Source organism: Equus przewalskii, chromosome 2 (genome assembly GCF_037783145.1).
Source record: "Equus przewalskii isolate Varuska chromosome 2, EquPr2, whole genome shotgun sequence".
Classification (NCBI taxonomy): Eukaryota; Metazoa; Chordata; class Mammalia; order Perissodactyla; family Equidae; genus Equus; species Equus przewalskii.
In genome coordinates this window covers 54,074,570-54,098,386 of record NC_091832.1, presented here as the reverse complement: position 1 = coordinate 54,098,386, position 23,817 = coordinate 54,074,570, and the positions used below count along the sequence as shown (strand labels likewise).

Here is a 23,817-nt window from a genome sequence, read left to right as displayed (position 1 = left end):
ATGAAACTCACTTGCAGTGCTTCCATGGAAATGCTGAGGCAACTGGCGACTACTCCATGGGCTCCACTGATCTCCGGGGTAGGAAGTTGGCCCTTTGGAAGGAGGACGCTGTGAAGTGAGAATGAACAAGATCATGGTTTTGAATGTTGTAAAACAGAGCTAAGTTCTAACCTCCTTTCCTTTTAATGCAAAACTTAACTGAACCTCAAGGAGAAATAGAAAATGTAAATAGTTCTATATCTGTTAAAGAAAATAACATAATTAAAAACTTCATAGAGAAACTGTAGGCTTTACTGTATTTACTGTAAATGTAAATGTACTATCTTTATAGTAAATATCATTAATGATAAACTATTTTAAAAAATTTAATTATGAAATACTGCAAATTTTACACAAATCATTTCAGAGGATAGAAGAAGAAGAAATATTTCTCAATATGTTTTAAGAGGCCAGCATGATCTTGATATCAAAACCTGGCAAAGACATTATAAGAAAATTATCAACCAACATCCTTCATGGATATAGATGGAAAGTTATCAATCATTATAAGCAAATCATGTCCATCAACAATATTAAAAAAGATAATACATAATGGTCAGATGAGGTTTGTCTCAGGAATAAAAATTGGTTTCACATTTGTAAATCAATTAATATAATTTGCCACATTAATAGAATAAAGGGAAAGATATATGATCATCTTAATATATGCAGAAAAAGCATTTGATAAGTTCAACAGCTGTCTATGGTTAAAATTCTTACCAACCAGCGGTTAGAAGGAAGCTTCCTCAATCTGATAAGGAATATCTATGAAAACCCTCCAGTTAACATCTTAATGGTGAAATATTGAAGCTTTCTCTCTAAGATCTGGAAAAAAGAAATGATGTCCGCTGTCACTACTTCTATTCAGCATTGTACTGGAAGACCTGGCCAGTGGCAAAGTCCCCCAAAAGAAATTTAAGGGTCAGTAGGTGAAAAGGAAGATGTAAAACTATCTTGGTGCAGACCTGATGCGACTGTATGTTAGGAAACTTCGGGAATCTACAAACTGCTTGAACTAACGAGTAAATTTAGTGAAGCTGAAGGATACACATCAATATCTAAAAATCCATTGTTATTTCTACATACTAGCAACAAAAAATTAAAAAACGAAATTTAAAAAACAATATTTACAAGAGCATCAATAAACTCCTCTAGGATCTGAGAATAAATTTAACAAAAGATATGCAAGACCCCTATACTGAAAACTACAAAACATTGTTGAGAGATATTAAAGAAGATGTAATAAATGGAGAGATATATCATAATCATTGAGTGGAAGACTGAAATCATTAAGATGTCAGCTCTTATCAAATTGATTTATAGATGCATGCTATTCCAAGTAAAATCCCAGCAGACTTCTGTTCTTACAGAAGTTGATGAGCTGATTCCAAGATACATATTGAAATGAAAGGACAGAGAATATCCAGGACAATCTTGAAGAAGAAGAACGCAATTGGAGGACTTGTTTATCATATTTCAAAGCTTACTACCATCAGCTAAATTTTGTCAAAGGCATAAGAAATTTAATGGGGAAATAAAGATATTTTCAATAAGTGGCACTGGAACAGCATAATCATATGAATTATCTTGATCCATACCTACATCCCACACATAAATATTAGTTTAACGTGCATCCTAGACCTAGAAGTAAAAGTTAAAATGATAAAGTTCTTAGAAGAGAACTTAGAAGAATAACTTTATGATCTTTGGTAGCAAAGATTACGAGAACACAACAAGCACTAACCATAGAAGAAAAAACATGATGAACTGGACTTCATCAAACTAGGAAAACTTCTGCTGATCAAAAGACAATGTCATGAAAATCAAATGGCAAACCACCAACTGGGAGGAAATATTGAAATACATATATTTGACGAAGGACTTTTATTAAGAAGATATAAAGAATGCCTACAAATCAAAAGATAATCCAATAGAAAAATGGGCAAAAGACTTGAAGAAATGTTAAACAAATGACATCTTAAGGCTTAATAACTATGTGAATAGGTGTTCATCTTTAAACATCAGGTAAAAGTAAATGAAAACCATAACGGTGTACCTCTAGCACTTTCAGAAGGGTTAACATTTAAGAGGCCAACAGTAGAAAAGCTGGTGAAGATAATGAGCAATTGCAATACTTACATTTTCCCACTGGGAGTACATATTGGTGGAGCCACTTTGGAAAGCTCTTTGATAGTTTCTAATAAAGTCACATATGTGTCTATACATATACACCTAGGACCCAGCAATCCTGCACCAAAATGTTTTTTCAAGTGATATAGTGTGTATGTCCACAAAATGACTTGTACAAAAATATTCAAATTGAAAACTGGCAATACCCAAATGTCCATCAGTAGGGAAATAAACAAATTGTGGCATATTTCTACCATGGAATACTATGTAGCAATAAAAAAGAACAAACTATTGATACACACAACAACATGGATGAATCTCGAAAACGTGTTGAGTGAGAGAAGCCAAACACAAAAGAGTGCATGTACGGTATGATTCCATTCCAATACATAAGTAGGTTTATATGGATTTAAGAATAGTCAGAATAAATCTATGGTGATTGGAATCCGAACAGTGGTTGCCTCGGAGTTGGGGAAGGGTTAGACTGGGAAGGGACGGGAGAGTGCTTACTGGGGTGATGCGCATGTTCTTCATGTTGATCAAAATAATGATTATACATTTGTCAAAATTCATCAAGTTATATGTTCGAGATTTGTGAATTTTACTGTATGTAAATTCTTCTTCAGTAAAGCACACAAAAAATAAAAACAAAGAGCATTTAATGAGTGCAGCAAGGCTGCTACAGACAACAAATTCTGCAGAAAATCAGAGGAGAGAATGACTCAACAGGAAGGACGAATGAGTAGGCCTTCAAAGAGTAGCTAGAAAAGGAACTGAGCCCAGTAGGAAGGCTAGTGCTCACATGGCAAGGGATGAAATGGTTGGTGGGTGGTTTCACCTAGACCAACCCATGTAAAAAGCTTCTAGTCACTCCAGATCTCAGGTGCTCGCACAGCACTGTGGCTTTTCACGGGTCAGAATCACTAGAGTATATTACAATAGAAGAGCTCTTTTTGCAACTTGCTTAAAGATGGATGATTGACAAAGCTTACTGAAACTTTAGGCCAACTAAATAACTGGTGTTCGTGACAACCATATTCAGCACTTCATGATGTGCTGAGCTTATTTTGAAACCGTCTTGCTGCTTGGTTGAACGATACCCAAAGTAATGAGTTGGGCAAACTGCAAACACCTCAAAAACTTTTTAGAAGTAGATGAAATATAAAATATAGTTAGATAAAAACTTACATAAAACACCATCTTGGAATTTAATTTTCTCATTTTAAAAAGTGAGATTTGACATCATCTCTAAGGCCTCTTCCACTCATAAGAACATTACGATTAAAGGTATGATTTGGTAATTAATCACATTCTGACATGGACCGTCGTTTGTAATCTGACCCCAAGACCCCTTATCATTTAAATCCTGCTTATTCTCCAAATAACCACACCCTCATCCAAACCTCAGTTTCTCTGAGCCCTCCTCGTATACCATTTCCTCTTATTAGGAATTTCTTTCCCTCTGGAACGCTTTAGCCACTTCTCTGCCCATTGAATGCTCCTCATCCCTCCAGGTCCATTTACTCAATGAAGGATTTACTAGGATTTCTCCCTCCTCTGCACTCTTACAGGATTTGGGATTGCTATCATTTATTTGGCGAGTATCATCTACTGGCTTGTGTTACCAGTTATCCTTTAATGCATGTGTGTGTTTCTCCTGCAGCTAGAATGTAAGCAGGATTAAGGCAAGCTTACAAGGAATACCATTCCCCCCTAATTTCCCACAACATCCAGATGTTCAACAAATACTAGATGGTTAACTGATTGGTTTATCCAGGTTAGGAAGGATCCCTCAGATACTGCCCACATTTTGGAATTAGATCATTTTGAAAAGAGGCATTAAATATGCACAAGTACAATTTCCCGAAGGAGAGCACATTGCTGGAAGGAAGTGTTCTCATGTGAAGTCAGGGAACTCAGGGAAGCAGCTACAGTGACAGTCTCAGGCCCAGAGGTCTCAGATGCACAGTGATGTTGATGGATTGGAACCTGTTATCGGCAAAGGCAGACCAGCAAAATCACAGACTGAAAAGCGTAATAAGCTTTGGCATGTAGTATGCTTTGCTAAATTAAAGTTTAAAAAGGAAGACATGAATAAATGAAACAGCTAGTTGAAGCCCAGCCTATTAAATGAAAATGAAGCCATGAAAGCTCCAGAACAGCCTATGAGCCACCCTGGATACCACTTAATCATGAAACTAAAAATACCCTCAAAATTCTCAGCTCACTTGTGAGTTTGCTGAGAATGAATTAGACAGTACGAGGGGAGAGAATCAGTACCTGGTTGCAAAGAAATTAGGAAGCTCTTTGAGAATTCTACTCTGGTACCAGTTAATCATTACTATGCTGGTGGAGGTTCCGTATTCTTGGGCATTCTGATGTCAATCCTCTGCCTATAACATTTTAATGACTTTCCATGGCTCTTACTATAAAATCCTTCACACTCCGCAAAGCCCTATATGATAGCAGGGCTTCTGCTGTCTCTGCAGACTTGTCTTAGTCCATTTGGGCTGCTATAACAAAATGCCCAGACTAGGTAGCTTACATATGACAGAAATTTCTTGCTTCTAGTGCTGGAGGCTGGGAAGTCCAAGATCAAGGTGTGAGCATGGCTGGAGGAGGGCCTTCCTCCTGCCTTGTAGCTGGCACCTTCCTTCTGTGTGGAAGGGGCCTGGAAGCTCCCCAATGCCTCTTTTATAAGAACTCAAATTCTACTCATAAGAGCTCCACCCTCATGATCTAAGCAACTTGCAAAGGCCTCACTCTCTAATACAGTCAGCTTTGGGGATTAGGATTTCAACATGTGACTTTTGAGGGAACACAAACGTTCAGACCGTAGCAAGCCTCTTCTAACAACTTCCCTCTTTCCCTGTGCTCCAGCCACTGGTTTTTTTGGTTCCCTAAACACTACACATTATTTCTGGCCTCAGGCCCTTAGCACGTGTGATTCCTTTCTGCGTGGAGCCCTCTCCCCCTTTTTGCCTAGATACTTCCTATTCATTCATATTACTTCCTTAGAAAGTCTTGGGAAGTCCCCCTATTATACACTCTTACGGTATCTTCTGCTTCTGGTTCACAGAGCAAATCAAAATCAGAATATATTAAGTACACAGGTAATTGTTTTGTTTAATGTCTGTCCTCCACACTACATTTTGCTGGGGGTCAATATCCTTCCTCTGGCACCGTGTTTTCACGTGGAGGTACTTCTGTGGAGTAATCCTCATGCCTCTTTCTCTTTCCTTTCTCAGAGAGTGACTTGTCAGCTGGGAGAGTTTGGGAGGAAGAACCGGGCATGTGTGGCTTAGTCCTTTGTGAACCTCTCTTTTCTGTTGCTGGTTTGCTGGCAGGAACAGCATCATGGACTGCTCTGTGCCCTGGGTCAGGGCAGATCCCTGAAGGAAGGGAGGAAGGCCCGCACTTGTCCAGCAGGACCAGTGACCAGGTGGCGGAAGATCCAATAGGACTTATCGATAATATTGCTGACATTTTGATCTTTGTTCTTCTTTGCTGTAATTTCTCATGTACAAAACTCAAAAGGGGAAGAAAAAGATGTTAAAAATCCCCTTAGATTATGAGCTTGTCTTATTCATCAAATGTAGCTCCAGCACCCAGCCCAGTTTCTGCAAATAGTGAATGTTCCATAAATATTTATCACACATATGAATTATTTAACCTCTCTGAGCCAGTTTCTTCAAATGTAAAATGATGATAAAACCTACCAATCTGGCAACATTATATGAGCATTCAAGATACTATATTAAAGCAATCAGTACAGTACCTGGCATGAGGTTAAATGGATGATTATTCTGTAGCTATTATTATCTGGCTGCACCAACTGAGAATAATTCCTATTTAGAGCTACACACTTCAACCAGGTGTCAGGATAACAATCCCAGTGTCATTTCTGTCTACCTGATTGGTTCTTTCTTAAAAATAATATAAAGATTTTAAAAAAAATCTAATACTATATAGACCAGAAAGATAATCTACAATATGCCATGAGGTATAAATAATCTATTCAACATACACATACAGAGTTAAAGGAAATTACCAAAAATATGTAAGAGTGTTCATTATACTCTGATTCTGCTGTCCTTACCCATCCTTCCGTGCTAAATTAGTGGGAAAGCACTTTCAAAGCATAGTTGTGGTAATGTATCTTCTGGACCTGGTTTAGATCCGCTTTCTGGGTTACTCTGCATGAACTGCGTCATCCACGGCATTCTGCCCTGGTCCATGTCACACCAGCCATTCCTGGTAGAAGACTGACGTGCCAGTGGAGTTCAGCTGTCACTCTCTCAGCCTACAGTTTCTCAGACTCAGTTCCTGCCCACAGACTTCTTGCTTCAGTTATGCATTTCAGCAATACATGTAGGCAGGAAATGGGTAATGCCTCAGGGTACAGATCATAAAACAGGACAAGACACATTATTACTGCGGGCTGGCGAGGTGAGGGAAAAAGACCTTTTGTATCTGGATATCTGTTGGAAGTCTCATCGTAATAAATGTGGATTGTCTCCAGTATCTTACACGACATACTGATAATTTTATCTGAGTAAAGATCAAAGGGAGGTTTGCTTCCAGTTAGGATGAAGAAGGATGTGAAAGACTTTCACTCTCTAAATAACTACAAGAAAGAAAAAAAACAGACGAAAGAAAAATCATGTTTTTTACGGAAGTAGTGAAGAGCAGTGGATGCAAGGAAGCCTTGATGAACCAATATGCAGAGAAAATCCACTCCTTTATCAGTGAGTAGAGAGTTAGGGGTGCTTCCATCCTTGGCGGTGGATGCCTGGTCTCGTGGAGGTGAGAACAAGTTAGCCACAGATGTAGAGTCTTTGCATGGATGAGGAGAAAGCACCCAAGACTTGAAAGACAGTGAGGGCTTACTGGATGAGTTGGACTTTACAAGAGTCCCAAATGCAAAATCAATCAGTTAGTCCAAAAATACCCTCTGCCCCAGTCTCCCCACCACACTTCCACCCTGAATGTTGCCCACCGCAGCCTCATAGGAATCTGACACCTAGAAATCCTTAAATGCCAGTCTTCTCCAGGGTTCTGTCCTAGAGCCACTATTTTGTGTCATCTAATCACGTCCCCTGAGTTTTCCGGATTTGACCTGATGTGTTCACTGATGGTGCTCAGGTTTGTGTCTCCCGCCCAGATCTGGGTGTTAGGGGCCAGACACATTCCTCCAGCTGCCTGTGGACATCTCCACCGGGATGCCGCACCGATGGCTCATACCCAGTGTGTCCTGGACTGAACTTCTTGCTGTTCCCATTGAAAGCAGTCATTGCTCCTCTTCTTGTGTTCTCTATCCACCCAGGTATCCAGGCCAGAAACCTAGCAGCCATCCTTCACTCCTGCTTGTCATCTCCTACGGACTGAATTGTGTTCCCCCAAATTAATACGTTGATGTCCCAAGCCCCACTGTGACTGGATATGGAGACAGGGCTTTTAGGAGGTAGTTAAGGCTAAATGAAGTCATAAGGATGGGGACCTAATCTGACAGGATTTATGGCCTTATAAGAAGCAGCAGCATTTTTTAATGAGGAATTGTTACTTTTCCACAATAACATTCACCAGAATCTTTAGGGGTGAGTAGACTAGTCTCTGTGCTTGCTCTGTATTCCTCTCTGCACTTAGAACAGTGCTGGCATGTGGGGCTGCCTCCTCCATCCTTAATCCTTGATCCTCTTAATAAGACAGTCTCGTCTACTTCCCTATAGCAAGGCCCTGAAACATCAAGGAATACTGGGCATTCTACCTTTTGGCTAACGAACCATTTTATTCTATGAAAACAATTGTAGGTGTGTCACTATATAATAGGTGTCATTACAGTTCCAGTCCATGAAATAGCAGTAATGGGAAGGATACTCATATTCACACAATGCACTTTAAAATGAGCGCTCCCTGCGCCATGGAGATGCTCTGAAAGGCTGCCAAAGGCCTATGCTGAGATTTCTCAGTAATAGCACGGGGTGATCGCAGAGGCCAGGGACCACACTTGCCTGGGATATTTTGGGTGAAAGGGTCTAATCTTTATCTGCGTGGTTCTCTGTTTATATCCACTTGCAGTTAGGGTTTCAACGAATGTTTCTTTATGCTAATGACTACATCGTTGATATTGATGGTACTCTCCTGTGAGAGACATCACGCAGTACTCCATGTGGGGTCTTGAGAAATACTTCATGATAATGGTAAAGAGCAATTTTCACACAAGCATCCTATTAATTTAATAGAGAGCCGTGCTCCATTTTGGCATAGAAAGTCTACCCTAAAGGTTAGGAATGGTTTGAGGGAAGCCCAAATCAGATACAGGATACATGCGCATGCAATTCTTGCGACTTTTCCAAGAATTTGTGACTTTGTGATTTTTTCAGCAAAAAAAATACATAACTAGCATGATATCACCCCTTTCTTTCAAAACTTAAAAAAAAAATAGAGGCAAAGAGTTACAAAGAAAGAAGGAGGAAGGGAATCAGTATTTATCATTTGTGTCAGGTGTTTTTTACACAAATAATTTTATTTAATCTTTTCAATAATGCTGTCTTGTGAGGAATTCTAGACACACGGAAATTGAGACTCCAAAAAAGGAATTGGCCAAAGTCACAGAGCAGGTAAAAAGACAGAGCTTAGCATGGCTGTGACACCAGGCCTGTGCACCTCCGAAATTCTTCCACAGCTCTTGTATCTACAGCGAGCCGACCGCAATGCACTGGAAAGGCCCCGGGCAGATGTGCAGACGGTTGCCTTGGCAGTTCTGGCACGTTCTTTCTCCTCCATCCTTCTGTCTTTTCACGCTCCGGCCTTGCTCCCGAGCTCAGAGTGCATTTAATCTGCAGGCATCACAGCATAATAGAGAGGTCAGAATCAGGCCATCTTGGCTCCGCCCAGGCTCTGCCATTAGCCAGAAGCAGGATCTGGAGCAAGTCAGTCACACCCACGCTCTGGACTTGTGTTTTCTCAGCAGCAAAAGGAGTAAATCGGACTCGGTTTCCAAGATTTCCACCAGCTCTAACACTCAGCGATTAGAGAATGCCTGGTTTATCGCGTTCCTTGTTGAGTAAATTACCCTGACAACGAGGCCGTTCATACAATTGGGGAGGCGGCAGCTCCCGCAGGGCGAAAGGCTTGTTTGCTGGCCGGTGCGCCTCGCAGCCAGCCCTGAGCCGGGTGTGACTGCCTCTGGGCCACCCGATCCCGGCCGTGGGGCGCAGCTTCCAGGCTGGCGGCCCAGACACGCCAACTCCGCTGTGGTTCCTAGCCGAGAATAAACCCCATCCTGTTTCTCCTATTCACAGAAAGTTAGTCAGAAACAGTCTTTTTGGTGTGGGGAGTGAAAAACCCCTACTAGCAGCATAAATGGGAGAGAAAGCTCGTGGCCTGTAGAATCACAGAACACTGGTATTGAAAGTGATTTTCTACTAAAGCCCTCGCCGAACGGTGGGACGGCGGAGGGCCGGCGGGTCCGGCAGCCCAGACCAAACGCCAGTCTGATGCCTGTTTGCAGAGCCTCAGTGAACTGCACTGCCGCCGCCTGCTATTTTCACACGCTCCCCAGCTGTCCCCCCACCGCTGCCGCCGCCGCCAGCCCACCGAAGAAAAGGGACACACAGTAAGGAGGAGGGATGGGAAGAGAAAACTCAGCGACAACCAAGGCCTTGGGGGCTTTTTTTTTTTTTTTTTTTGCTTAGAAACTCAAGTTTTAAGAGTTTTCTGTGAAGCAATGTTGAATCTTTATGATCAATGAAAAGAAAAAAAACCCTGCAGGGCCAGGCTGCACCTCCTGAATAGTCCGGGAAAAGAATCTTTGGCGCGTCCTCTAAATTCTTCTTTAATCAATTTGCAAACCCGAATGGATGATGGACTGGGAGGTGGTCCGGCCCTGAGCGCTGTTACATTCCTCTCCAGGGTAGAAACAGACCAGTCAGTCGTTGTATGAAGGTTTGCCTTTAACTAATTGCTCCCTCAGAGGATGGGCTATCTGGCTATTAATGCATAATTCTCCTCTTCTCAGAAACGCGATTAGGCTTTTAATCTGGAATTTTCACCCAAATTCTAGTAACCGCATATCCACTTTTTAAGATCTTTTGAAGAGGGAACAGGAATTATTAAAGGTCCCTTGTCCCCGTCATTACGCACTGATATAAATGCACAGTCATTGCCCGAAGGAGCAATGGGAGAATTTTATGTTGTTTTCCTCCCTCACTAGGTGGTTTTGAATGAAAAGACAGGGGGTGGGGTACTCACTGGCGTCTGCCCCACAGTAGCTCAGTGCCCATGAGGAAGACTCAGTGGAAACTAACAGTGAGGAGCAGTCGTGTGTGATGCGTGTGTGGGCGCCCTGCCTTTACTGCAGGAAGTGCCTTTCATTTTCCTGTTGCCCTTGAAGAGCCTGTTAATTAGAAAAGATCTCTGGAAGAGCTTGAAAGGTAACCCAGAAGTTGCCCTGTGCTTTCTCTTTTCCTTATGAGGAAGTATTTGTCTACCTTCCCCCTCAAGCCTCGGGTCCATGGGACAGGGTGTGAGGACAGCAAAGTCGGCCTCTGCTCTAGTGACCTTGGTTTCAGTCTGAGGTCCAGCATCCCCTTTTGGTCAAGTTCTTGGTGGCATCATCCCAGCAGCTGTTTCTGGGGTTTCACACCCTGCGGCACTGCTTCAGGGTCCATGTTTTGGTTTGTCCCCCAGTGTCTGGATAATGACTCTGGGAGACCATGGGGAGAAGGACCTAGTAGTGCCTGCTGCAGCAGAAATTCACCAAACACGCCCGCAGGCACCATCTGCTAGCCAGCCTCCTCTGGCCCTGGCAGAGCGGGTGGGCTGTCCACCTCCCACCAGCCCCTCACCCTTTTGTGATTTGTTTGCCCCTGTTCATAATGACCCGATCTCTTCTGGATGAATAAAAGAACAGGGTGAAGGGGGAAAGGGAGGAGGAAGGAAAGGGAGGAGGTGAAGGGAGGAAGGAGGGGAGTGGTTGGCCCTGTAGGGTATAGGAACAAGACAATCTCTTTCTCTTTGTTCTTGGCTGCAAGCAAGAGAAATGCAAAGGGGGATGTAACTGTCTCTTAAATCCTCTCCCTGCCTGCTGTGGTCCCCTTCTGTGCCTTTTTCTTTCCCCACCTGCTCACCACTTAACAGGTTCTCTCTCACCCTCAGTTTCTGGAAGAATCTGGACCTGACCTAAAGCACAGTGTAGTTAAGCAGCTCTAGCTCCGTGTTCCGGACCCAGCATCTGGGTGCCCTGACCTTGGACCCCACTGGAGGTAAATGACTTCCACTCTCATTTCTGTCCCTATACCCGCATCTGAGCAGCTGACTGCACCACATTCCTTTCTCGGATGAGTCCTGCCTTGCTTTTCTTTCTCCTGTTTCCCAACCTGACGGTGAGCGTCTGGGACACTGCACATCTCTCACCTTAGCCCAGTGGTTCTCAGCAAGAGGCAGCATTTGGACATGTGTATTGGTGGGGAAGGGAGGAGAGGGGATATTTTCGGTTGTCACAATGTCTGAGGGGCACTGCTAGCATTGAGAGGGTGGGAGCAGGGATGCTAAACAATTTGTCCTGCCTAAAATGCAGTGGCACCGAGGTGGAGGAGCACTGCCCCTGCCCCTGCCCCTGCCCGAGGGCATGCGTGCCCGGCACTATCAAAGGAACGCCCTCAGTCCCCCGGAACCTGCTCCTTGGCCTTCCCTCTCCGTGCAGCTTCTCTTCTCTCAGCTTGGTTTTGTGCTTGGAGCTGCAGTCAGCTCCTTTGCTCCCTCCTAGAAAATCAGCCTTTCCAAGACTCGAGCCTTAGAAAGGCCCAAACTTTCCTATTCCTGCCCATTGAGCCACATTTCTCCAACCTGTTATATTAGCCTAAGGCAGATTTATTTTTCAATAGCTGATTTTGACTCTACCCTCTAGAGAAATTCTGTTTGCTCTCTCTTGTCCCAAGCTATTTCTTGAGCCCAGACAGGTGTAACCTTACAGGTGTGGGATACTAACTTTAGAAACTCAGCTGTCTTATATTCTTATTTTCTTGGAGACCCTCGCCTCAGGGGTTTGACAGTCTAGTCAGGAGAGAAAGACGACAAACAAGAAAATATATAGTCTGTCCATTAATTTGCTCTGGCTGCCGTAACAAAGTACCACAAGCTGGATGGCTTGAACAACAGAAACTTGTCGTCTCACAGTTCCGGAGGCTGGGAGTCTGAGACCAAGGTGTGAGTCAGGTTAGTTTCTTCTGAGGGCTGAGGGAAGGGTCTGTTGCATGCTTCTCTCCAGCCTCTGGTGGTTTGCTGTCAATCTTTGACGTTCCTTGGCCTGTAAGAGCATCACCCTATCTCTACCCTCATCTTCATATGCATTCCCCTGTGTGCATGTCTGTCTCCAAATGTGCCCTTTTCATAAGGACACCAATCATATTGGATTAGGGTCTCACCCTTCTCCAGTATGACCTCATCCTAATTAATTACATCTGCAACAACTCTATTTCCAAATAAGGTCACATTCGGAGGTACTGGGGGTTAGGGCCTCACCATGTGAATCTAGGGGGGTGCATAATTCAACTCATAACAGTATAGTAGGTTGTGATAAGTTCCAAGGAGAAAAATAAAGCAGGGAAAGGGGTGTGGGGAGCATAGAGGTAGGGGAGGCATGTTATTTTTAAAGAGTGATCAGGGAGAAAATCACTGATCCGACATGAAGGCAATGGGAGAGCCAGTCATGTTGACACCCAAGAGAAGAAAATTCCAGCCAGAAGGAACAGTAAATGCAAAGGCCTTGAGGTGGAGCGAGGTGAGTAGGACTGTTTGAGGAGCTGCAAGGCAGCCCATGTAGCTGGAGTGGAGAGAGTGATGAGATGGATGTGAGAAATGAGGTCAGAGACAGCCAGGGGAAGGAGAGCATGTGGAACTTTGAAGCTTGCTAAGGCCCTGAAGCTCTTTGGTTCTCAACTATCTAGACTACTTGTCCACACAGTTTGTGTTGAATATGGTAATAATAACTACCAATTACTGTACACCGACAAGTTAATAGCACCATGATGTGCTTATCTTAATTTGCTGGCACGTTTTTTTCTCATTTCATCTTATTTTATAGAAGAGGGCACTAAGGCTCAGGGAAACTCAGTGATGTGTCCTGTGCCATATGCTCAAGTGATGGAGACAGATTGGACCCCTTGGCAGCTTGGCTTCAAAGTCCACGTGCTTACGCTCCACGGTACGTGGCTGTCATGCGTTAAATTGTGCACCCTGCCCCCCTACCCCGCACAACTCATATGTTGAATTCCTGATTCCCAGTACCTCAGAATGTGACCTTGTTTGGAAAGAGGGTCGTGGCAGATGTAATTAGTTAAGATGAGGTCATACTGGAGTAGGGGGGCCTTGAACCGATATGAATGATGTCCTTATAAAAAGGGGAAATTTGGACAAATTTGGACACTGACACACAGGGAAGGAGAATGCCATGTGAAGATGAAGGCAGAGATTGGAGTGACGCTTCTATAGGCCAAAGAACGCCAAAGATCGCCAGCAAATCACCAGAAACTAAGGGAGAGGCATGGAACAGACTATCCTCACATCCCTCAGAAGGAACCGACTCCACTGACACCTTGATCTCAAACTTTTAGCCTCCAGAACTATAAGACAATACATTTCTCTTGTGAAAGCCACTTAGTTTGTGGTCCTTTGTTCTGGCAGCCCTAGTGCACTAATACAATGGCTGTCTATGGTTATTTATACTTAGTAACTTTCATGATTTACAGCTTAAGAGCTTTCCCATCTCTATAGCACATATGCTTCTAGAATATCTCACCATAGTTTCATGAATCAAAAGTCCACAAGTGTGGATTTATAAGTTTATAGATGTGGCATGGATCTTAGAGACACTCCTCTTGCAGATACAGAAATTGAGGCCCAGAGAGATGAAGCGACATGCTCAAGGACGCAGAGGGAATTTTGTTTGTATTTTCATGTTACTTGCCCTTGGACTCTCTACCAGGCCACACTGACTTTTTCTTTTTCACCCGTTTAGAGAAGGGTCTGTCGGTGGTACAGCTGTCTCTCCAGGAAGCTGAATCTCCTGGCCCCTGAGTTAGGACAGCCCCTGCTCCCTTCTTCATCAGTGTTTGCCAGAGCTCCATGAGACCAGTGGAAAACGCAGGTCTCAGTCCTCCAGCGCCAGCCACAGTGGACCTTGGAGAGCATCGCTTTCCACACCCCTTACTCCTCTTCTGCTCTAGGAGAAAATTCTTTTAATTCCTATGTCCCAGACCTTGATATCTGAAGGATTCTTCCAGCCATATGTACTAGGTATACATTGCTTTACTCATAATATAGTAATTAGTCTTTTGGGAAGCACATAAAATTTCTTTCTCCGAGCATAACCTGAGAGTGTCTGATGAATTGGCCCCTTTCCCTCATTGAGAATCTCTGAACAGAACAGCTAGCGTTTGCCTGTCTCCAGCCTGCGGTGCAGACGTCCCTGTGGTGCTCTGTGGAATGCGTCCCTGGGCTGAGAGCAGCAGCTCTGTGGTCCTGGGCTGTAGAAGTCAGCGCGTGGAGGACGGAGGAGGGGGCAGTCACATCTGGGCCTGAGATCCTGAACTGTGCCCTCAGGCCTCAGGAAGCCTTGTTGGCTGGCTGCACACTGCCTCACAGGGCTACCTGCCGTGGTTGGTCACGTTACCAACAAACCATTTACACCGAAGGAAGAGGGGCTGCCTCCCACAAGAGCTGGCAATGCTTCTGCGCCTTCTCTGCACCCCCTGGGGAGAGCCCGGGTGACTCCAAAGTTGGAGCCAAAGACTTCATCCCTACTGAGGGAGCTGGGAATTGTGCGTGAGGTTTAAAAAGCTTCAGTGGAGTAAGTGACACTGAAATATTGGCCTTGGAATAAAAAATCATGAATTTCAGTTTATGTCTGAGACTCGGGGGAAACGCATGTGCAAAAGCACACTTTTAGGCCGGTATAGTACAAGGAAGAACAGGAGAGTCTTGCTCCAAACTGTTGTGTGACTTAAAATGTCACCATTATTGTTTCATCTGTGTATTAAAAATGCACATACACTCACTTGGGGGAACTCTTAATATTAGTTACTCACATCCTCGCGTGACTAAGGGATCTGAGAGGAAGAAGGCCTTTTCAGCTGAAGCCTAGCTAAATCCGGCTGCTGCTAAGCTCTTGCTCTCTATTCAGTATGTGCTCCTGCATGCATCATTTAGTTGATGTTAAGAGGCGATACTGAAGAAAAGGAGGCTGGAGGCATAAAGATAAAGATTTCTGATGCCGCAGCTTTACCACGGCCTGATGCAAAGTGAGCGGGAGGTGGGCAGTCTGGACCACCTTCCATCTCCCAATTGCCGCTCAAGCTTGAGGGCAAACGGAGGATTGGCGCCAGCAGGAAGAGCCGAGGAATATGTTCAATTAGTCATTAAGTGTGCATTAAACATCCGTACTGTGCACGGAACTTTACTACACATTGTTGATATAAAAAAACGTCCAATGTATGGTTTCTTCCCGTGAGGCACTTACACTTTAGTTGGGGAGATAAGATTTCTGCAGAGCCTCTCTTTCAGCAATGCTTCACAAAGCTGGAGGGGTTCTTAGCTGCCTGGGAATGCATAAATGGAGAGCATCTGGAAAGCATAGGAACGGTCTCCACGGTGCTCCAAGGTCCTTTCCAAGTGTAGGAACCCTGAGACCTAGTCAGTGTTTTCATCAACACCTAGAGGAGTGGCGTTATCCTGACACTTGGTCAACTGGCTGGGTCATTTGACGCCAGGGGACTCTAAAAGTTCTTCCAACTGATCCAAACCAATTCCTTCATTGGCTCCTCTACAAACGGCATAACTCCTTCCCCATTTTGTTTTTCTTTTGAGGTCACGACAACTTGAAAATTAAGCCAATTTGCTATTGGTGTATTTTGGGAATTTTCTACCCTTCTCAGAGTTTGGGTTTCATCCAAAAGGGAAGAGACTCAATCTCTTTCCCCACTGATAGAGTGAGACCTAGACACAGGTAGGAAAGTTTAGGGAAAAGAGCAAGCTTTTGGCAAGAGTGGAGCCAACGAAATTTCGCAAGAGCAAGGAGAACACTGGCTGGAGGGAGAAAGCTAAAGCTTTGCTGCTTCACAAGTGGGCTCGAGCTCGGATCAAGATATATTCCTTTTCCGGCAGGTTGTCCATTCTTTATTCTCTTGGCATCATTTTTTTTCCTAGTAACAAATGAGTTATAACAGACCCATAACTCAGCTATTAGGAATAACGTTATGTCGCTTTCCCATGGGAGAACTAATCAAATGTCCCAGGCAGGCTCGCTTTGTCATTCTGTCAACTGCATGAGAAGCAGGGAGCTCCTTTTACGCAGGCCATCTTAATGCTGCAGGCCTTGCCACACAGCCCGAGGCAGTAAACAGCTTCCATTTTGTACCAGATACATTTTGAGTTCTCATTCTTTCATTTAAAAATGAAAGAAACTTAAAAGTAGCAGGAACAAACTGTGCTGCCCTTGCTTGTCATCAAAGGATTCCTTTTGTCCTGGCATTAAACAGTAGCAGGCAATAACCAAAACCCCAGGAGCACAGTATTTCTGGGATTGTATCAGGGCGGAAGATTAAACTCCAAACCATTCAGGATGTCTCTGCTTTGCACCTCGACCAAGAGGCTCTTATTGCTGTCTTCGCTGTTTCCTAGGGAAATATGTTCCTGCAGTGTTAGGGAGAATTTACGACTAGCTCCAGGCTTCCTGTCTGAAGATACTTCTCTCAGAGAGAGGCAAAGGAGGGGAAAAACCCAACCCTGAAAATCAAAACAGACTTGCTTGGTGTGATTTTATTGAAGAGAATTTGATATCCGTGCAAAGCCCAGGTTGCCTGTGTTGGTGTCTAAATTAGAACAGAGAGAACTCTTCTATAAAATTCCCAGTGAAATGAAAATTTCATAGAATTGAAGTTTAGTCTTTCTCAAGTGATGAGTTGCTGAACTCTGGCGTCATGATTCATCCCTGAGTGTAACCAGGAAATTGGAACAATGTTGAATACTCCAGCTGCGTTTTCACTACAAAAGTCAATTCTAATCAATCAGTTCCCAGCTCAAAATAACGCGCAAAGTTTGGTAAAGAAATCTGCAAATCAGTTTCTCTCTGCTGTGATCTAAATTTAAAGAGAAAGGTTTTCTGGTTTCAGATGATAGCTAATATTCTGGAAAGCTCTCACGTAGATGCAGTCTACCACGTGCTCCCGCAATCAGGAGAAATTTGGAACTGGGGTGTGAGATGGGGTTGCTGTGGGCAGGGAGAGGAGGGTTGCAATATTCAATAAGCTTTTTAGAAGGGCCAGGAGCTGCGGACCACTGCAGTCCGCCAGGAAGAGCCGAGTGGAAGGAGGGGGCGAGGAGAAAACCTTTACATTCCCACACAGAGGTCAAAGATCGCTCGTGTACACACAGCAGGAAACCACCACGGCTGATGTTTTCCAAATCAGGAGACATGGCTCCCTACTGGAGACCCAAGTGCCCTGGTTCCAGAATTTATGAGCACAGCTGGCTCACAAAAAGGCAGCCATCTACCCAGTGTACGAGAAGTGCCAAAACACCTTTCTGTCCCCAGTGTCTCCCCCATCGCTGACCTCGGCATCTTCCCCATAGTGTTTAAATTATCAGCATCTGAATTACTTATGGGTATTAAAAAAAAACGAACCCAAGTCAAATTGTAGTTTGCTATAAGACCTATGATAAATCTGTTGCTAATTCTCTAGCTCTTACAGTACTGGTTCTGACTTGGTTGGTTGGTAAACCCCTCTTTGAAAACCTCATGTGATCTATAGTCCCTCTTTCCAGAAAAATGCACAAATACATGGAAGTTTGTATGTAAGTTCAAATGGTTCACAAATCTCCTGAAGTCTACTGGTGAAACCTACCCATCTCTCTGTCTCTCAGCTCTGAATGTGATCCTCTCCACTCATTATCCACTCGTGCTCAACCTCACCTCCTCCATAAAGGCTTCCATGGTTTCCCCCATCTGAACACCTATAGCTCTTACCACCGGTGCTTCTCTTTAATGTCGTCTTAGAAGGTGAGTTGATTTTTCATTCACATGTGTCTTGCCTTCCTGAATGATTATATGTTCCTTGAGAACAGGTATGTTGTGTTCTTCAATGTTTTATCCCCAGAGCACCGGGTGGGAAAGAGGGACTCTGCCATGCTTTGGCCCCAGCATGCACTTTTCCCCCATGATACATTTCTGATAAATGCAACATTTCCCCTTAAAATCAGAAAGCAGCAGCTGATACGTGTTTCCCCCTTCCCTCTGGACAGAGACTTCCACACCAGGGGTGACCTGAAGCGTGCTGGGGATACTCAGCAGAGGGAAGCCGACTCTTTCCAAGCCAACGATAGTAAGAGATACATCGTGGAAAGTGTGCGTTGCTAACTGCAGTACCACTACCAGGGCCCAACGCATGTTTCAAACAGCCGGTGTTGCAAATGACCAGAGGATGAGCCGCGGAAACCCTCCCAGCTTAAGCCCCTGTAGACTCTTCTTAATTGGGGCAATTTCAGGGTAATCCCTCTTCTCTGCCTCTTCACACTGTCCCCAGTGTGATTTAACCTAAATTTCCTTCAAAGTTAGAGCTGCTACCACATATTTACAGGGTCATCTCCCTGAAGCCTTCTGAAGAATTATGGATCTAAAGTAAAATGAGATCCTCAGTTACTCGCCTTATCATCCATCCTCAGTACACTTTTATTGCTAATATTAAAACACAATGTGTGTTGGGAATAAATAGCAAAAGAAATAAAAATACGTTTCAGAAATCTAAAAACTTTTCATTTATTTTTTCCCAGGATGATTTTATAATTTAGTGGTTATCCCCTTTGGTATCAGACCAACATAGATTTTAATATTACCAGCAGTATGATGATGAGGGAGCTAGTTAACTTCTCAAAACTTCAGTTCCCTCCTCTGTAAATGGGCATAATGACACCTACTTCATATGTTTGTGGGGGGATTAAAATGAAATTGCATATACAAAGTCTATATTACAGTGAATTCATGTATACCACAATGTTAGCACATAGTAAGTGCTCAATAAATGAGTAAGCCACCATGGATCCCAAATCCTTTGCTGGATGATATCCAGATGATTCTAGAAGCCATGGGGTCATGCTGAAGTTGCTTAGTCTTAAGTAGATCTGAAGCAGACTGAGACTGGGACCCAAGGACTCATTTCTGATAAATGCAACATTTCCCCTTAACATTAGAGACCAGTTTCCAAATCACTCAACTGTGGACCACATCTGCAAAGGATGGCAATTTCTACCCCAGAGTGTTGACGCACAAATTAAATCAGATTGTTGATAGAGAGTGTCTAGCCTGCTACCTAGCACATAGGAGGCACTTAAGAAAAAGTCGTGTGCCACCTGCTGCGCTGTCACCAGCCAGGTGCTAGGGACAGACAGCAATTATCTTTAAGGAGGCTTCTGTGAGTGTCTCGACCTGGGCTCCCTTTTATATTTATTTATTTACCATTTCCGAAGTCTTTGTTCCTTCTTAAAGATCTTCCCTGTAGTAGCCTTTGCCCTCGGCCCTCAGTTCTTTATAACTCCTTATAATGCAGGTCTGCTGGCAACAAATGCTCTCAGCTCGCATTTGTCAGAACACAGCTTTATTTCACCCCCTTTTTTCAAGGACTTTTCAATGGATATAGAATTATAACTTGATTTTTTGTCTCTCAATATTGGAAAGATGTCTTTCTATTGTCTTCTGGCCTCCGATTCTGATGAGAAATCAGGTCATCCTTACCCTTGTATGTATGTAATGGGTCTTCTCTGTCTGCTTCAAGACTTTCTGTTCATCTTTGATTTTTAGCAATTTTACTGTGACCTGCCTGTGCATGGTTTTTAAAAATATTTATTCCTTTTAGGATTTGTCAAGCTTCTTGTATCTATAATGTTTTTCATCAATTTTGACAAGATTTGTCATTTTTTTCAAACTACTTTTTCTGCTCATTCTTGCTCTCTTTCCTTTCTGAAGCTCCAATTACATGTATGTTAGACTGTCCTCGTATGTACGTATGTCCCACAGGTCCTCGAGTTTCTGTTCAGTTTTCTTCAGTCTTTTTTCTCTTATTTCTTCAGAATGAATACTTTCAGTTAATCCACTTTCAAGTTTACTGACTCTCTTTTCTTGCCATCTCCAATAAGCGATTAAGCCCATCAGTGAATTTTTCATTTCACTGTTGCGCTTTTCAGTTCTACAATTTTGATTTAGTTCCTTGTTTTTACAATTTTCATTTCTTTGTGGAGATTTCTTATCTCTTCATTCATTAGATCATGTTTTTCCTTTCATTCTTTGCACATATTTTCATTCGGTTCTTGGAACGTATTTATCACAGCTGACTTAAAACCTTAGTCTGCTCAGTCCCATTTCTGAGCCACCTCAGGTTCGTTACAATTGACTGCTAGTTTTCTCGGCTATGGATCATAGTTTCCTGCTTCTTTGTTTGTCTAGTGATTTTTTTTTACTGAATGCCGGATATTTTGAACAGTATGTTGCACAGATTCTGAGTTCTGTTATCTTCCTCTGAAGAGTATTAATTCTTGTTTTAGCCGCCAGTTCAGTTACTGGCTGATGGTCTTGAACTTGTGTAAGCTGAGTCTGCTACTTTGTTGTAGGATCTGTGGAAAGCTCAAGGTCTTTCTTGAGCTCCTCTGCCTTGATGGGGCTCAAATTCTCATGCCCTGGGATTTTGTCAGGGCTTAGTTTTAGGCTTTATTAATGCACGTGTGGACTAGGCCTTACTCTAGAACACGTGTTTGTCCTTAAGCCAATCCTGCCTACCCCCTGTTTTTAAAAATCTTTTATTGGCACACAGCCATGCTGTTCATTTACATATTGTCCATGGCCGATTTTGTGCTACGGTGGCGGAATTGAGCAGCTGCAATAGAGACCATCCAGCCTGCACAGGCAGAAATATTTACTATACTGCCCTTTACAGAAAACGTCTTCTGCACCCTGCTCTAGAGTGTAGTCCTTACTCCTAAGGCAGGGCCTTTCTGGTGCCTTAGCTGGATTCCAGGGTTGTTAAGAAAGTGTTCCTGAGACCTCTCGACTTTGGGCTCAGAACTCCAAAGTCTTTGGCATCGCTCTTCCTCTAGCATCGCTAGTATCTGTTCGTTTTCAACCCCATAGGAGCTGCTATCTGCTGAGTCGCAGGTGGTCTCCTCCTGTTCATTCACAGCCCTCTTCTCAGGCATGATCTCCTGGGGGACCCCGACAGAGACTACTGGGAAGCCTTCTCTGCGTAGCTTCTTCCTTGCCGCTGCCCTACTGTGCAGATTCCAGCTGTTTCAGCTGTGCTGCACTCTGTCTCTGCATCTCAACTTCCAAGCTCTGCTTGCACTTCAATGCTGGAGTTAAAAATTGTCTCCTGGGAGAGAGCTGGATGGTTGCGGGGTTTACCTCTAACTTTTTCTCTCTCAGGGATAACAGTCTTGGGCTGCCTGTTGTCCACTGTCTGCAAAGAGTTGCCTCAAATCTTTTCACTCAGTTTTATAGTTGTTTACAGCGGGAGGACTAGTCTGGTACCAGTTACTCCATCACGGCTAATAGTATAAATCTGTCCAGTTCTTTTTAAAGCCTCAGCCCCCCTTGGCAGACGATATCTTTCAGAATCTGTAGTTCAATTTCTCATTTCTTCTCCAACTAGCAGCTTAATGTATCTTTTCTTCTTCAAAAAGAGGCCAGGTTGTCTTAGGGATCTGCTCGTAAGTTTCTATTTTCTCTCTCAGGGACATCTGTAGTTCCCAGCCCATTTGCAAACTGAACCAGCTAACACCCCCTGAACGGAGCGCCTGCTAAGCCCTTGCAGACTCTGGGATCTCGCTCCACCTGCCACCTTTTGTTCCCTAGGATGATTCAGGACAACGTCCACTCCCGGTCATGGTTATGCGGTTTTATAATTATACTTTACAACAGAAAATTGTGTTAACGTTAATATGAGTGCATGTTTCCGTGTATGGAAGAAGAGTAATTGACTGTGGGCTCACGTACAAAATAATCAATGGATAACCCAGTCAATTCTCTTCACGACAAACGAAAAGAGGGCAAGTAAACCTTTATTTACTGAGAGACAGTGATGGGTCAGCCCTGTAAGCACGTTCATATGTATAATATCATTTAATTCTCACTGCAACCTTGAAGAGATGGTATGACTATCCCCATTTTGAATAAATGAAAAACGGGAGGCTTTGAGCGATTAAATAAATTGTGCCAGCTCACAGCAGGCTGAGGTGACGTCTGGAAGCCAGCTAGATGACTTCGGAACTCGATTCCAGACACAAGACGACCTCACCAAAGAGCAGAACGGGCTACCCCTTCTTAGATGCACAATTCATAGGGCTGCGCATTTTGTGACTTGTTCTTTTAAATCTGTCCTGGGTTTGAACTGATTTTACTTGTATCTGAATGTTCAGGAAGGGGAAATAGTACATGGCCTGATTTTCCCTAGACTGAAATCAGCCTGTCTGCATCGGAGAGGGGCAGCTAAGAATGGCAATAGGAGGAGTGTTAGGTTAGGAAGCCAAATTTTCGCTCACCCTCTTTATTCTTAATCTTTGTAAGAACTAACAGGGATTCAGCACCTTCTGTCTGCCCCTGCGCTAAGCATTGCGAACACATCTAATCTAGTCCCCTCTGAGAACCTGTGAGGTGTGTAGGATTGTCATGGCTCATCTTCAGATTAAAACAGTAAGTTTGGGGAGGTTGAGTATTTACCCAGACAGCAGGATTTCAGCCTGTGCTTGCAACCATTATGCTGTACTCATTTCCAACTGCCTCTATCCTAAAAAAATTCATTCCATAATCCTGAAATTCCTGGAAATAGAAATAATTCCTAACAGTCGTGACCTTTTGGCCTCCGTGCCACTAATTCTCTTCCTAGACAATGGAAGAGGCTGTGGAACAGGTTTGCGTTGAGGGCATGGCGCTCTCCACGACGCTGAGGGAGGTCATTCCTCTCGTGCCAGGGCTGTGAGGACTGCAAGCGTGTGAGCAGAAGCGAGGTGGTCCTTGCGCCTTACCAGAGAGATGACGGTGCTCAGCCGCGCCCTGAAGATGCGGGGTCTGACTCTAATTCCATCTGCCCGGGGCTGGCAGGGGCCTCGGAGTGACGCCGCTCTCAACTAAAAGCTTCAAGTATTATGGAATAAGGCCGCCCAGTCTCTCAAGAACAGAGGTCAGGCTGCCAAGCGCACGCAGCTGGAAGAATAGCCTCCTCTCCACAGGGCCGAAGTAAGCACGACGGCCTGTCGGGGAGATTGCCAAAAACCCAGGGGGAAATCTAGTCAACTGTGAGAGTTTGATAAGAGCAGAAAAATAAATTGATTCTGGGAACGGAGAGAAGAGCTTTCAACAGCTAGACTGTGGATATTATTCCCAAGAGCTGCGACGACGGCTGATTAATCTCGAGCCCTGGTCAACCGACCAGCAAACACTGGCGCGAAGGCTCCGGAGCCTGAGACCGGCCCAGTTCCATGGAAGCGCAAAAGCTGCGAAACAGGGCCGAAAGCCTGGAAATGCGGGGCTGCAGGCTCCGCACCCCCACCGCCCCCAAGCGCCCCCTTCCGACCAGCAGCTCACGCTCTCCCCTCTGGGCACTGCGCCGT

At 44.0% G+C, this 23,817-nt stretch overlaps 1 long non-coding RNA gene across 1 annotated transcript; it reads left to right on the top strand.

The window, feature by feature from the left end:
* The first annotated feature begins 9,078 nt into the window (after window positions 1-9,078).
* LOC139078778 (uncharacterized) lies at window positions 9,079-18,974 on the top strand. Its single transcript, XR_011531895.1, has 4 exons — window positions 9,079-9,787; window positions 11,329-11,435; window positions 18,091-18,226; window positions 18,469-18,974. It is a non-coding gene; the product is annotated as an uncharacterized lncRNA (long non-coding RNA).
* The last annotated feature ends 4,843 nt before the right edge of the window (window positions 18,975-23,817 follow it).